The sequence below is a fragment of the Mirounga leonina genome, unplaced genomic scaffold (assembly GCF_011800145.1).
Source record: "Mirounga leonina isolate KUSES-001 unplaced genomic scaffold, KU_Mleo_1.0 Mir_454, whole genome shotgun sequence".
NCBI classification, from domain to species: domain Eukaryota; kingdom Metazoa; phylum Chordata; class Mammalia; order Carnivora; family Phocidae; genus Mirounga; species Mirounga leonina.
The window spans coordinates 2,445,043-2,457,688 of record NW_023270763.1 but is presented as its reverse complement, the minus strand read 5'-3'; the positions used below and the strand labels follow the sequence as shown (position 1 = coordinate 2,457,688).

General features: G+C 44.3%; 1 pseudogene; it reads left to right on the top strand.

Moving 5' to 3' along the window:
- The first annotated feature begins 3,486 nt into the window (after nt 1-3,486).
- On the top strand, nt 3,487-3,629 carry LOC117999702 (annotated as a pseudogene).
- The last annotated feature ends 9,017 nt before the right edge of the window (nt 3,630-12,646 follow it).

The window sequence follows — 12,646 nt, the reverse complement described above, 5'->3', positions numbered from 1 at the left end:
TTTAACAGTATTTTCCTTCAGATCTTTTTTCCTCATTTTTTTTTAAAGATTTTATTTATTTATTTATTTGACAGAGAGAGAGAGACAGAGAGAGAGGGAACACAAGCAGGGGGAGTGGGAGAGGGAGAAGCAGGCTCCCGGCTGAGTGGGAAGCCCCACGTGGGGCTTGATCCCAAGGCAGACGCTTAACGACTGAGCCACCCAGGTGCCCCTTTCCTCATTTTTGAAGAAATAAAGCATCATAGGTAGAACTGAAATCCTTGACGTATCTGTCTCTGATCGCATTGAGAGGTAACCACCACCCTGCATTTAGTGTTCTTTATTCCCATTCATGCTTTTTATCTTCCTAACATAAGTATTTTGTGTAGCCATAAGAGATACACAGTGTTGTTTTGCAGGCTTTTAAACTTTATATAAATGGTATCATATACTTTGAGTCACTTTGCAACTTTCTTTTTCAGGTAAGAGATTTTTTGTTCCGAAGCTTAGCTATATGGATCCATGTACCTCTGTTTGCTTCATTTTAACCACTAGGTAGTACTCCACTGTGAATGTAATTGCAACTTATTTATCCATTCTCCTAAAGATAGACATTTATGTTGAGTGACAAAGCCTTCTGGCTACTTCCCAAATCCCCTTCCCTCTTCCTCAGTAACAGACCCCACATTATTCAGAACACAGCGCGAAAGGATACATTTCCTTACGTGTCTTGTTCTCAGATGTGGCCACCTCTATATTTTGGCTGCTACAAAATAAGCAGGGGTTCCTGAGTTGGACCAAAGAGCATCAGACTGGGCGTTTTACTTCTTTCCCTCTTCTTGTTGCTTCGAACGTCGGTTTGACACAAGGAGCTCCAGCCCCCATCTGAAACCACCGCTTGGAGTTCCTTGAGAAATCCTGTTGGGATGAATTTCAGTTTATAAATACATTGAAGGAGAACCAATATCTTTATTACACTAAACATTCCTAAGCTTGTATATGATTTATCCATGCATTAAAACAAAACAAAACAAAACAAAACAAAAAACCCCACCTCTATCCATGTTTTGTACTTTTCTCCATAAAGTTTTAAAAGTTTTGATATGTCTCCAATTGGTGTAAATACTTTTGGTTGTTGTTGTATGTGTTTTTCTTCTATTATATTTGTGTGTCTTCTCCTATTACATGTTTCTAACTAGTTTCCATTGTTATAGAGGAATGCTATTTATTGGTTTTGCATTTTGATTTTACATCCAGAATACTTCTGATCTCCTCGGTATGGGCTATAAATTTCCTGATTTGCTCAGGAAGAGTCCTGGTTTTCACCTGTTTATCTGGCCTCCCATTTGGTTTAGCATTTGTCCCAAGTTCCTTGTTCCTGATGAAGTGATATTTCTAGCAATTGCATTCAAATGGACCACAATGGATTAGCAAACCTCATCTTTGTAACTCCAGCTTTTGAAATGGTGTAATCCAAGTCTCATGGGAGATATCTTAGTCTTTGTACAGTAAACAAAGTTCTCACTTGAACACGTGGTTTAATGTGAAGGATGATCAGTGATAACCCCCTTTCTTTTCCAGACTCTTTTAGTGTGCAAGATAACTGACCCCGCCCTTTATAGGCTAGCAAGCAGGGCACCGGCTTTTAGAACAAAAATGCTTGAACCCTCTTTGTAGCATTGTGAGAATTTGGTTTGGCCATCATGATTATGCTAAATTTATAAAATTATTTCCGTAGTTTCCTCCTCTTTTTCTAGTCTCTATAATATCTTTTATAAGATAGGGGCTCTCTCTATTCAATGAAGGTTTGTTAGAATTCATCTGTAAAACGGAATCAGGGCCTTTTGTCTGTGTGTTTGGAATGTGGGGGTGTGGGAGTGATGGGGGTACTTTTGAATGCTGGTTCAGTTTCTTTAATGGTTGTTGGTGTATTTGGGATTTTTTAAACCTTCTTGAGTTGATGTTGGTAGTCTATATTTTTCCAGAAAATTATTCATTTTATCTAAGCTTTTGAATTTGTTGACATAAAGTTATTCATCGTATCTGCCTAATTTTATTTTGTTTTATTTATTATTTATTATTATTTTTATTTATTATTCCACCCATTGTGGAGCCTAATACAGGGCTTGAACTCAGGACCCTGAGATCAAGACCTGAGCTGAGATCATGAGTCAGATGCTTAATTGCCTGAGCCACCCAGGTGCCCCTATTTTATTTTATTTTATTTTATTTTATTTTATTTTAATTTCCCTCATTAAAACAAATCTCAGCTATACGTCTGTTTCTATTCCTATCACTGTTTATGTTCTTTTCATACCCTTTTGTAAGAACTGTTTATCTTCCATCAACCTTCTTTCCATTTTGTTTGCCTGTGTGGAAGAGTAGCTTAAGGCCACTCAGGGGTTGCTCCTACCCATTCAGTGGCCCAAGCAGTGGAAGCTGCAGACCAGTCTTCAGTGGCCGGCAGGGCACTCCAGTCTTCAGCAGGGAGCTGCGGAATAGGCACAGAGGGTACCTGCGCATCTTCGGACAAGTCTGCACCTTCAGGTTGAGTAGCAGTGGACTCAGGACCCGGAGCAATCCACTCACCCTGAAATTCCTCCTGGGTCACAGCCTTTTCAGCAGCGGCCTGCTCTTTTCAATCTCTTCAGGATCTCTGTAGACGTAGAGATCAGGCACAACCTCCCATGGGTGTTCCCTGGAAATGGTGCCACGCATGCTCAGAATTTCCCTGGGGCCAGCATCCACCACATCATACCTGCTGAGTGAGCTCTCTTGTTGTTGCAAGGGATGGCAATGTCCACATAGCCCAGGGTAGAGTCTGTGTTACACAGAGCAATGGTGGGCAGGTTAACATCAGCCACTCTGTGAGAGGCTGGTGGTCAGCCCTGGGATCTGTAACCACCAGAAGGCTGGGCTCCTAGAAGGCTGCCTGGATCTGGTTCCTGAGGCTTCCAGGAGTGAAGCGGCCAGCAACAGGAGTGGCTCCAGTAGGAGCAGCAAATTTCAGCACAGCTCACTGGCCAGCATTCCTGGACGATAGGACACTGACATCAGCTGGGTTTTTAATGGCAACAATGACATGTACTGCCAGCAGAAGCTTCTCCCAGGTTCTCCTCAGAATCATGACATAGATGCCGTCACTTCCCCTTTTATAGATGTACTGTTCCATTTGGAAGTCAAGGTTGGTGCCACCTAAGTGGGTTCCTGCTGCAAGGAATTTAAGGACCTCCTCCTCCTTCATTTGCAGGACACTGAGAGCTCCAGACATTGTAAAAGTTTCCCTTTAAGTTATCATGGGAACGCAGAACAACACCGTATGGACCCCTCTCTGGGGAGTGTGGAAAAGCTCCATCCGTTTTTAAATCTTGCTAGAGGCTTGTCTGTTTTAGTTGTTTAATTAAAAAGCCAGTTTCTGTTACTTTGTAATATTATTTCTCCTTTAACTTGGTTTTCTATTTTGCTCATTTTCATTAATTGTAATTTTTTTCTCTGTTAAAAAAGTAGCAATTTTCTCGGCCTTTTGGCTAAGATCAAGTGTAGTATCTGTTCTTATCAGTTTAAAAAAGTAGCAATTTAACATAAGCAGTAGTTCATTGCATTTGCCAGTGAATTTCATGAATTTTTGTGCTGTCTGTTTCTCATTTCTCATGCCTTTCTTTCTTGTCCACTTCCCTCTGACATTGAGTATCTACTGGTAATAAAGTCTTTCATTTGTTGTACATCTGAAAAATACCTTTTGCCTTGACTGCTGAATGATAGTTTAGCTGGGTATAGAATCCCATGGAAGGTGTTTTTAAGAAGATTTCTTTGCTGGGCTTATTACATTTTATAATTATATACATTATGTGATTATTTGAAAAATGTCCATCTCCCACCAGAATGATTTTCCTGTTTTGTCCACCACTGTGTATCCCAATCTCTAGAACAATGCCAGGCACAAAATAGGCACTCAATAAACAGTACTGAATGAATGAGTGAATGAATGAATCCCTCACTAAGTTTTCTGTTCTCCGAAGGCAAGGTGGGTGTCTCACTGTTCAGGGCTGGGTTCCAGTGACTTGCCTAGTGCCTGACATAGTAGGAACTAAATAAACATCTCCTGAAGGAATAAATGAATTCATGCAAGTTCTAAAACCAAAGACCAAGAATAGTACTCTTAGAAACTAGTGCCTTCTGAAAAAGCAACCTTTGGAGTCTTCTAAGCCCACATTTTCTTTTTAAAATTTCTCCCCTGGGGTTACCTGCAAGGCAGTTGGGGACAGAGAGGGGGCTTTCATGAAAGCAAGGCCTTCCTTGGATTGTTCCCTTTTACCAAATCTGCACAAACCTTCAAAGACCTGTTTCTGGAAAGGATAATGTTTTCCAGCTTAACAGGGACACTGGTTGAGACCTTGCTTCTGAACAGACTATAACGCATCATCACTGATGGCTCCTTTAAGAGAAAAGTGTGTCACAACAGCAAAGATGACATCCAGGTGCGGACTGCATGGAGAGACACCGGTGACTAATAAAATATTCAGCAGTTGCTGCTGTGGCCTTAGCAAGGACATGCGGCAGAGCCCACTGATGCCTGAGTGTGAGGAAGTGCACCGGGATTTGCAGGAAGGCCCATTTAGGAAGGAGGCAGGAGCCTCTGAGGCCCATTGTACAGGAAGCATTTAAAGAGTTGGCCCCCTGGGAGCTCTAATGTGCTTCGATTTGGCCATTTATAAAAGGGAAGGAACTATTAGGACTTGGAAAAGATGTCTGGCCTGCACCATTTAGAGGACACGGGTCACCCTGTGTGTCAACAAAGGAAGAGGGTCATTCATAAAGCCCTAAGTCCATTCGTCAGCCCTACAATCCAGCTCACCAGCCCGGGCATGTGGTGGTGGGGGACGTGCTGCTGTGTTTCTCTACTTTCTGGTCAATTATAACAATTTGCAATCAAACATCTGCTCTCACGTGTGGTCCATCTCCAAGCTGTGTCTGTAGACACAGATGGCACTTTGTCCAGCTCAAAACCACCTCCTTCCATTGGACAAGGACAATGATCTTGTAACCAACGCCCTCTGCCAGTTGGTGATGGGGCTACGATGCATATCTCTGCCTCTGGTCACTCATCAGACCACACAGCTCACCGACAGCCAAGTTGGAGAGACACAAAAATGTGGAGAAAAATGAGTTTTAAAGATGCCAAAGCTAATGTGTTAGCAAGATTTTAAAAATATGTTTTCCTTGGCTTGTGGAGAACAGAGAACAGACCTTTTCTCAAACTGCATCTCCTTCAGCCATGATGTCTTCCCTGAAACATGGAAGTATAAACAGAGAACAACATCCCTTCCAAATACTGGTTTAGATGCAGGCCGAGCACAGTTGCCAAAGGAGAAGAACAAAATCGGAAGCAGAAAAGCAAATTATTCTTGAAGGCATCAAAGTTTCCCAAACAAAGGAGAGTGCAGTTTCTTTGTTAAGGGGGGGGGGGAAAGCCATTATGGAACATCCTTTACCCTTTAATGCTGATGTATGATAAAAATGCTTTTGCTCTGATCTGTGATCTGCCGTTCAGCTTTGCCTTTCAGAGACTCTCTGGCTTCAGTATCCTTGAGAAAGGGACTTACTGAATGGCTTTATACATCTTTCAAGTAAAGATTAACAACAATAATAATAAAGTAATAAATTGGCCCCAAATCTTGGCACAACCTGAAACCATATGTTCTGAGAGTTGCTTTATTCACTGGTAATTAAGTTTTCTTTTCCCCCCACAAACTGAGACTGTTTTTTTGGATCCAACAAATAGCTTTAGGCATGTGGGCATCTTGATGGAGCCTCCTCGTCTCTTTTAAGGATCAAATCCTGGCTAGCTGTGTTTGAAGTTCAGAGCCCTGCATGACATCTGAGAAGCGTTAATAAAATAGTAGTACATATGTGAAGTTATTCTGAAACTCCAAAGACTTCATCCCAGGAGGCATGTGTAGTAACGACTCACTGACTTGAACACCACCACAAAAGGAGGGTCTCCAAGTCACTCTGACATGATGGAATCACACATATGTCTTCATGCCCCAGGCCACCCAATGAACTCAGGTGTGGGGATGCCATCAGAAGTCACTGAGCATTTGAGTATATACACAGCTTGTTTGTCTTGAGTTAGTGCAGCCTTGCAAAACACAGATGTTTTCCTTTTAATCCTGTTTGTACTTTGCAATGGTCACACTTGGTGTCATTTGGCTGCAGAAATCCCCTCTAGGAATGATCCTGCAAGAGAAATAGTGTGTGTATGGAGCCATCTGATTTGGGGCAGCTCCCTGCTTCTCTGCAAAGCTGAGCACAGTTAATTTATTGGAACAGAATGGGTTATGAGGGTGAGGACGAACATATAAATACCTCTTTTTTTAAATGCTAACTGCTAACTTTTTTTAATGCTAATAGAATCTAGTCATCTGGCCCTTCAAGGTACGTTTATAACTATGTTTAATGTACTTTTGGACTTTCACTCCTCCACCAGGATTTCTTGGCTTTCCTGAGAGAGGTGCATGTCTTCGGATTTAAGAGCTCAGACTAATGGCAAAGAGTCTGTGTTCAGGACTTGGACCTGCTGCTTCCTAGCTGTGTGGCCTTAGGCAAAGTACTTTACCTCTCTGGGCTGTTTCTTCATCTGTAAAGAGCAGGTACAAGGAGCTATGTCATAGGGCTGTTGTGAAGATTAAGGAGGATCCTGCGCAGAAGCGCACAGAGCAAATGTGTAACACATGTTTGTTATTCTTTTTATCTGTGCTCCTCATTTCAGGCAGGCCCTTGAGCTCAAACTGCATAAAGAGCCTGCTCAAGGATCAGAGCCTTATAATGAAGCAGACGGTGTGTGTATTTCTCTTCTGCCCACAGAAACACCCACCTCACCCCCTCCTTTGGATCAAGGAGTGAAGTTCGATACGAACCATGAAATCATCACAAAGCTCTTGCCACTGTGGTTCCATGGTGTGAATTTTGGAACAGCTCTAGAGAGACGGTGGGTCCTTGATGAATAGGACATGGGGCAGGTCAGTTTGGGGGCATAAAGGAAGATCCGGATTCAGTAATGGTTAATTAGGAGGCTGCTCTGTGCTGGGAAATGTGTTAGTCTATTTTCATGTGTGGTTTTTTTGTGACACCCACGACACAGATCTATAGGACGGGTATCATCGTGATTTCCATTTTATAGATGCAGTTGAGCTTTAGGGAAGCTACATAATTTGTCTGCCCATCCAAAAGTTCTCCTCTGCCTGCAGGATAAAGTCCCAGAGCCCAGGGATTCTCCATCTAGCCATCTACACATCTCTTCCATCCCCTACCTTATCCCTCACTGTCGCCCAAAGGAAACCCGGTGTTCTTTTGCCTGCCTTAAAGGAGACTGAGACTCCCACAGCCAGCAGTGTGACCAACAGAAAATCCAACCCCAAAAAGCACTGAACTTTAATGATAGTCCTTACTGACAATTTCTCATTGAAGGCCTTCACACACAGAGGGATGTCCTAAAAACCCACTTTCCATGCCTCTCTCCTCAAAGCCCTGGTTCTAATGGGAGCTGCTCATCTCATTTTCTTCTCTCCTTCATTAATTCCTTAATGCTCCTCCCTTGTTCTCTTCTGCAACCCACCCCCTGTCCTTCCTCGAGGGAGGGAAAGGGGCCAGCTCTGGCCTTCCGCCCCGGCCCCGTCCCCTCCCTGCACAGGTTAACACAGCGAGGCCAACAGGGAGGGTGGTTGGAAGATTGCTGATATGTCTGTTACCTTTTTTTTTCCTTTATCGGATTCATGCTGTAGTCTAGCAAAACTGAGCCGGGGATCGGCTTCCTGCATGCGCCTTACCAGGTCTTTTCTCTCAAGACTAGCTCTGCCCAGGCAGAGCCCCCAGCCCCTCCCCCGAGTGAACAACCGCTTCACCTGGATGACAGGTGCAGGTGCCTTCCCTGGGCTCCCATGCATCCCCAATTATAGCTCTCACATGGTGGTCACCGTACAATGTTGGATTATTCATGTATAGATCTGTCTCCCACCTTATTTCCAGTCTCTTGAAGGTCCCACAGCAAGCTCTGCACAGATGATGGCTTCTGTTGTTTTTTAGGATGGTTTAAACAAATAAGAATTGATTCTTCTCAATGAAAAAGACAAGAGTCTTTAGTTTGGGTTCCATATTTGTCTCTTTTTTTTTAGGGGGGAAGAGGCAGAGGGAGAGAGGGAATTTCAAGCAGGGTCCACCTGGAGACAAGAGCCCGCTGGGGGGGCGGGCCTGGATCATGACCCTAAGCTCATGACCTAAGCCCAAATCAAGAGTCAAGGTTAACCCACTGAGCCACCCAGGTGCCCCTGGTTTCCATATTTGAATTGCAATATTCTGTGAATTTTTCCTCACTTGTTAAATGTGTTCTATTAGGTATAAGGTCTATTTTATTAAAATTCAACTTTAGTAACTTGAACTCACTGTACAAAACAAAGTTAATTTGCCAAATATATTATAAAATAAGTTACTTTTCCTTAAATTTGGACCTTAGACAATACTGATTGCATTCTCAAGGCCCTCCAAATAAATCATGAGGTCAACCTGACTCCAGTTTTCCTATGCAAAAAAAAAAAAAAAAAAAAATGGGGCTGTTACAGGTGTTGACTCAGCAGCTGCCATGGGCAGATAGGGCTAGCCTCTCCATGGTCCCGTGGCCTTTCCCTCCTGCTGGAAGCCCCATCACCGCAAGATGGCTCTGGGGTTCTAGATGGTGCATGTGTTCAAGAGAGGGAGAACTAGGCAGCCAAGCGAGGCAAGTCAGCTCTCTGAACTTCTACCAGAAATGCAATGGCTCTCCTAGAACTCAGCCCAGCTGTGGACGTGAACCAAGGTATCTCACTGGCCCCTGCTGGGTTGCAAGGCATTCCCTAGCTTGTTTAACAGGGTCTTGTGATGGGATGTTTTTGCGTTTATTTGATTATTTTTTTATGGGAGTGAAACCCACAGGACATAAAGTAACCACATGGAAGTGAAGGATTCAGTGGAATTTAGTACGTTCACTAGGTTACAGCACACCTGTACCTAGCTCCAAAGCATCTTCATCACCGGGAAGGAGACCCAGCCCTCAGTAAGCCGTTTCTCCTCATCGCTCCCACCCACTGCCCCTGGTAACCACCCATCTGCTTTCTGCCTCTGGGGCTTTACTGAGTCTGCGTACTTCCTGTAAATGGAATCCTACCACATGTGACCTTTGGCATCTGCCTCTTTCACTCAGCATCGTTTTTGAGGTTCAGCCCCATTGTTTCGTCTATCAGAATTTTGTTCTTTTTTGTGGATGAATACTTTTGTATTGTATGGATGCCCCACAATTAGTCTGCGCATTCATCTGCTGATGGACCTTTGGGCTGTTTATCTTGTGACTTGAGCCCAGCCATGCTGGCTCCAATTCCCCACTGTGGACCTCTGCAGAAGGCCTGGGCCCCAGAGGGAAGAAGTACATAGAGGAGGCTCTGGGGGTGCCCTGGTTGCCTGGAGGGAGTGATCATGATCCTGGAAGGGGGGGGCCTTCCGGGGGGGGTCCACCTGGGAACCTACTAGAAACCATCTTCGCCTACTTCCCAATCCTGCCACGGCCCGATGAGTACCAGCCTTTTGGGAGAATTTGCCTTCTGCATCCACTTAGAACCACCAAGAAAGCAGTAGCTCACCTGGGGTCATCCAATCCAGGACTGCCTTGGCTGGAGCCCAACCAAGAACATTCCTCAGCACTGGTGTCGTTTTATGTCGTTCTTATTAGTAATCACATAGGATTCATAGCCGGTTGACTCTTTACTCTTGCCAGAGGCTGATAAATTGGCCAGACACAAGGATCATTCTTCAATAATTAAAAGCCTTTATGGCTTGCAGGAAGAAGCAAATTTTTGAGTATGTGAGTATCCACCATGGATCTGTGCAGTGCCCCTCCCAACCAATTGATGTCTGCATCCACTGTTGGCTGGTGAACTGTTGACCTTTGACTTGGCCTCTGGGACCTCAGTTCAGCCATTCAAAGGCCCTACTAGATATCTGCAGAGATCAGGCACTTTCAGGTGTCCCCTGGCATTTGCATATGAACTAACTGGTCCAGGGAAACAAAAGGATGGTCCCTGAATGGTCTCAGCATCTAGGAAGTTTGCATGGAGCTACTGTTTCAGCCCCTTTCAATTCCCTGCTCTGGAAACGTATCCCTAGTATCCCTAGTATCCCTAGCACACCATCCTGGGCCCCTAGGGAAGGACCCAGGAAGGAAATGCCCAGCCATCAGCTTATGACAAGTGAAGGGAAGGGTTAGACATGATACACAAAGGCACCAAATGGACAAGTACAGTCCAGGATGACTTAACTTTGCTCAAAAGCAGAGATTTTATCTTAGGGTGAGGCACCACTGCATCATGCTCAAAAGCTCTGGCTTTTGAGTCAAAAAGACCTGAGTTTGGTTCCACACTCTGCCACTTACTAGCTGGGTGACCTTGGGTAAGTTACTTTGCCTCTCTGAGCCTCTGTCCATTCTCACAAGGAGGAAGTAGGATAATTCTGTGAAATGCAGTGCCTGCCACAAGGTGAGAGCTCAGTAAACTAGTAGCTGTTAATAATTTTCATGACTCCTCACTTCCCCATTTCACTTGCCCCGTGGATCCAGACAGATCTGCCAGGACCCCTCCTCTCCAAACCTCCCCCATTTCGGTCATTCCAATCCAAGGTTTTATGGACTCACAATCTTGCCGGGGCATTTTTCTTAGGGGGCCCTCTTTGCCAGGATGGGCTGAAGATTATAAAGTGTGGTTAAGAGTTTCAAGGTCAAACCTAGTACTTCCTATGAAAATAAAAGATGGCAGTACATTACGTTGTCAAGTTAATACAGTGTGATAGAGCATCTCCAGACTGCACATCCTGGAAGACTGTAAAAGTCTAATAGATTTAGGGAAACTGTACCTCGGGGAGCGCATTAGACAGCACTCATCAATGGATCAAAACTGTCTTGGAGGCTCCTTTCCCAGGGAACAGCAGTGCCCCTTAAATGATTGCTCTCCCTTCAACAACCTGGAGATAAATTGTACTTCATACATTAACTTTACACGAATGGGCCACTTATTTTGACTGGAGAGTGCACCTTATTTTACCCTAAATGAAAAAGCATATCCTTTGAAAGCCAAATTCTGCATTCTTTTAAATTACTGTAAAATGACATAACGCCATATTAATTTCCCTAGCTCCATCTCTGCTGATTTCAGATGTGTTTGGACACATTTAACTTTGTGCCCCTATTGGTGAAGTGTCTCTAATTATTCCAAAGGATGGTTTGATGCATTCAAGTTTTAATCAGATATACAATTAGCAGAGTGTAAAGTTTATGCCTATGCTCCTAGGAAGGCATCATTTGGATGAGCTTTGATCCTGGGAAGAAATGCCATTTTACAATGGAAATGTTAACAAAAATAACCTAACTGGACCATATAGACTTCTTAAGAGTTACCACGTGAAATCATCGATTTATTTTCCTCATTTTACACACTCTTAAAACCTGAACAGTCAGTTAGGAGTCATTGTTCCAAGGAGCTGAGGTTGGATGAGGAATAGCGCTTGACAGAGTCTTGCCCCTTGCTTCTCATGCATCTCTCCATTAGTTGGAATTTAATCTCTTCCATGGGGAGGACTGTTCAAATTGAGTAATTTAAACCCCCTCTAATTTAAATAGGCAATGCATCATGGTACCCCTCTGGGACCAGGCCATCAGATAGAGCATCCATTACCAGGGTCTTGACTCCTTGGGTTCAGAAACAAGACGCTGTGGGGGGATATTATGCCCATCACTTCTCCCACAAGTTTGTCGAAACAGTCCTAGGCCAGCCCAGATCACAAGGCAAGGGAAACAAGCCCCATGTGTTGATGATAGGATTGTCAAAATGTGCAGCTGCCTCAAATCCACCACTGCAATCACAAACACATGCACGGTGGTGGTTGCTTTGGAGACTGTTACCATTTGAGCCCCGTTGTTAAACCATACTGTAGAAAGGAGGTTAACAAATATGCATGTTCAACTAAGCAAAGAGCAACTTAACGTAATTTCTAGACTCTTTACAAAATAAATTTGATTTATTCTTGTTCCTCATCCTCTAATTCTAAGTGATTTCCAAGAATCACTAAATATGGTCCATTTTGCTTTCTAAATATTGTGCAGATTTCCACTTCTCTCCATTTCCACCATCACCCTCTTCACCACCCCCCCACCACCATCACCACCACCATGATCGTTATTATTACCAACACTGCCACATCGCCACCACCACCACCACCACCATCACCATCACTACCACCACCACCATCACCACCACCATCACCACCACCATCACCACCACCACCACCACCACCACCACCACCACCACCACCACCACCACCACCACCACCACCACCACCACCCCCACCACCACCACCACCACCACCACCACCACCACCACCACCATCACCACCACCACCACCACCATCACCACCACCATCACCACCATCACCACCACCACCACCACCACCATCACCACCATCATCACCACCATCACCACCACCACCACCACCACCATCATCATCACCACAATCATCACCACCACCACCACCATCACCACCACCATCACCACCACCATCATCACCATCATCACCACCATCACCACCATCACCA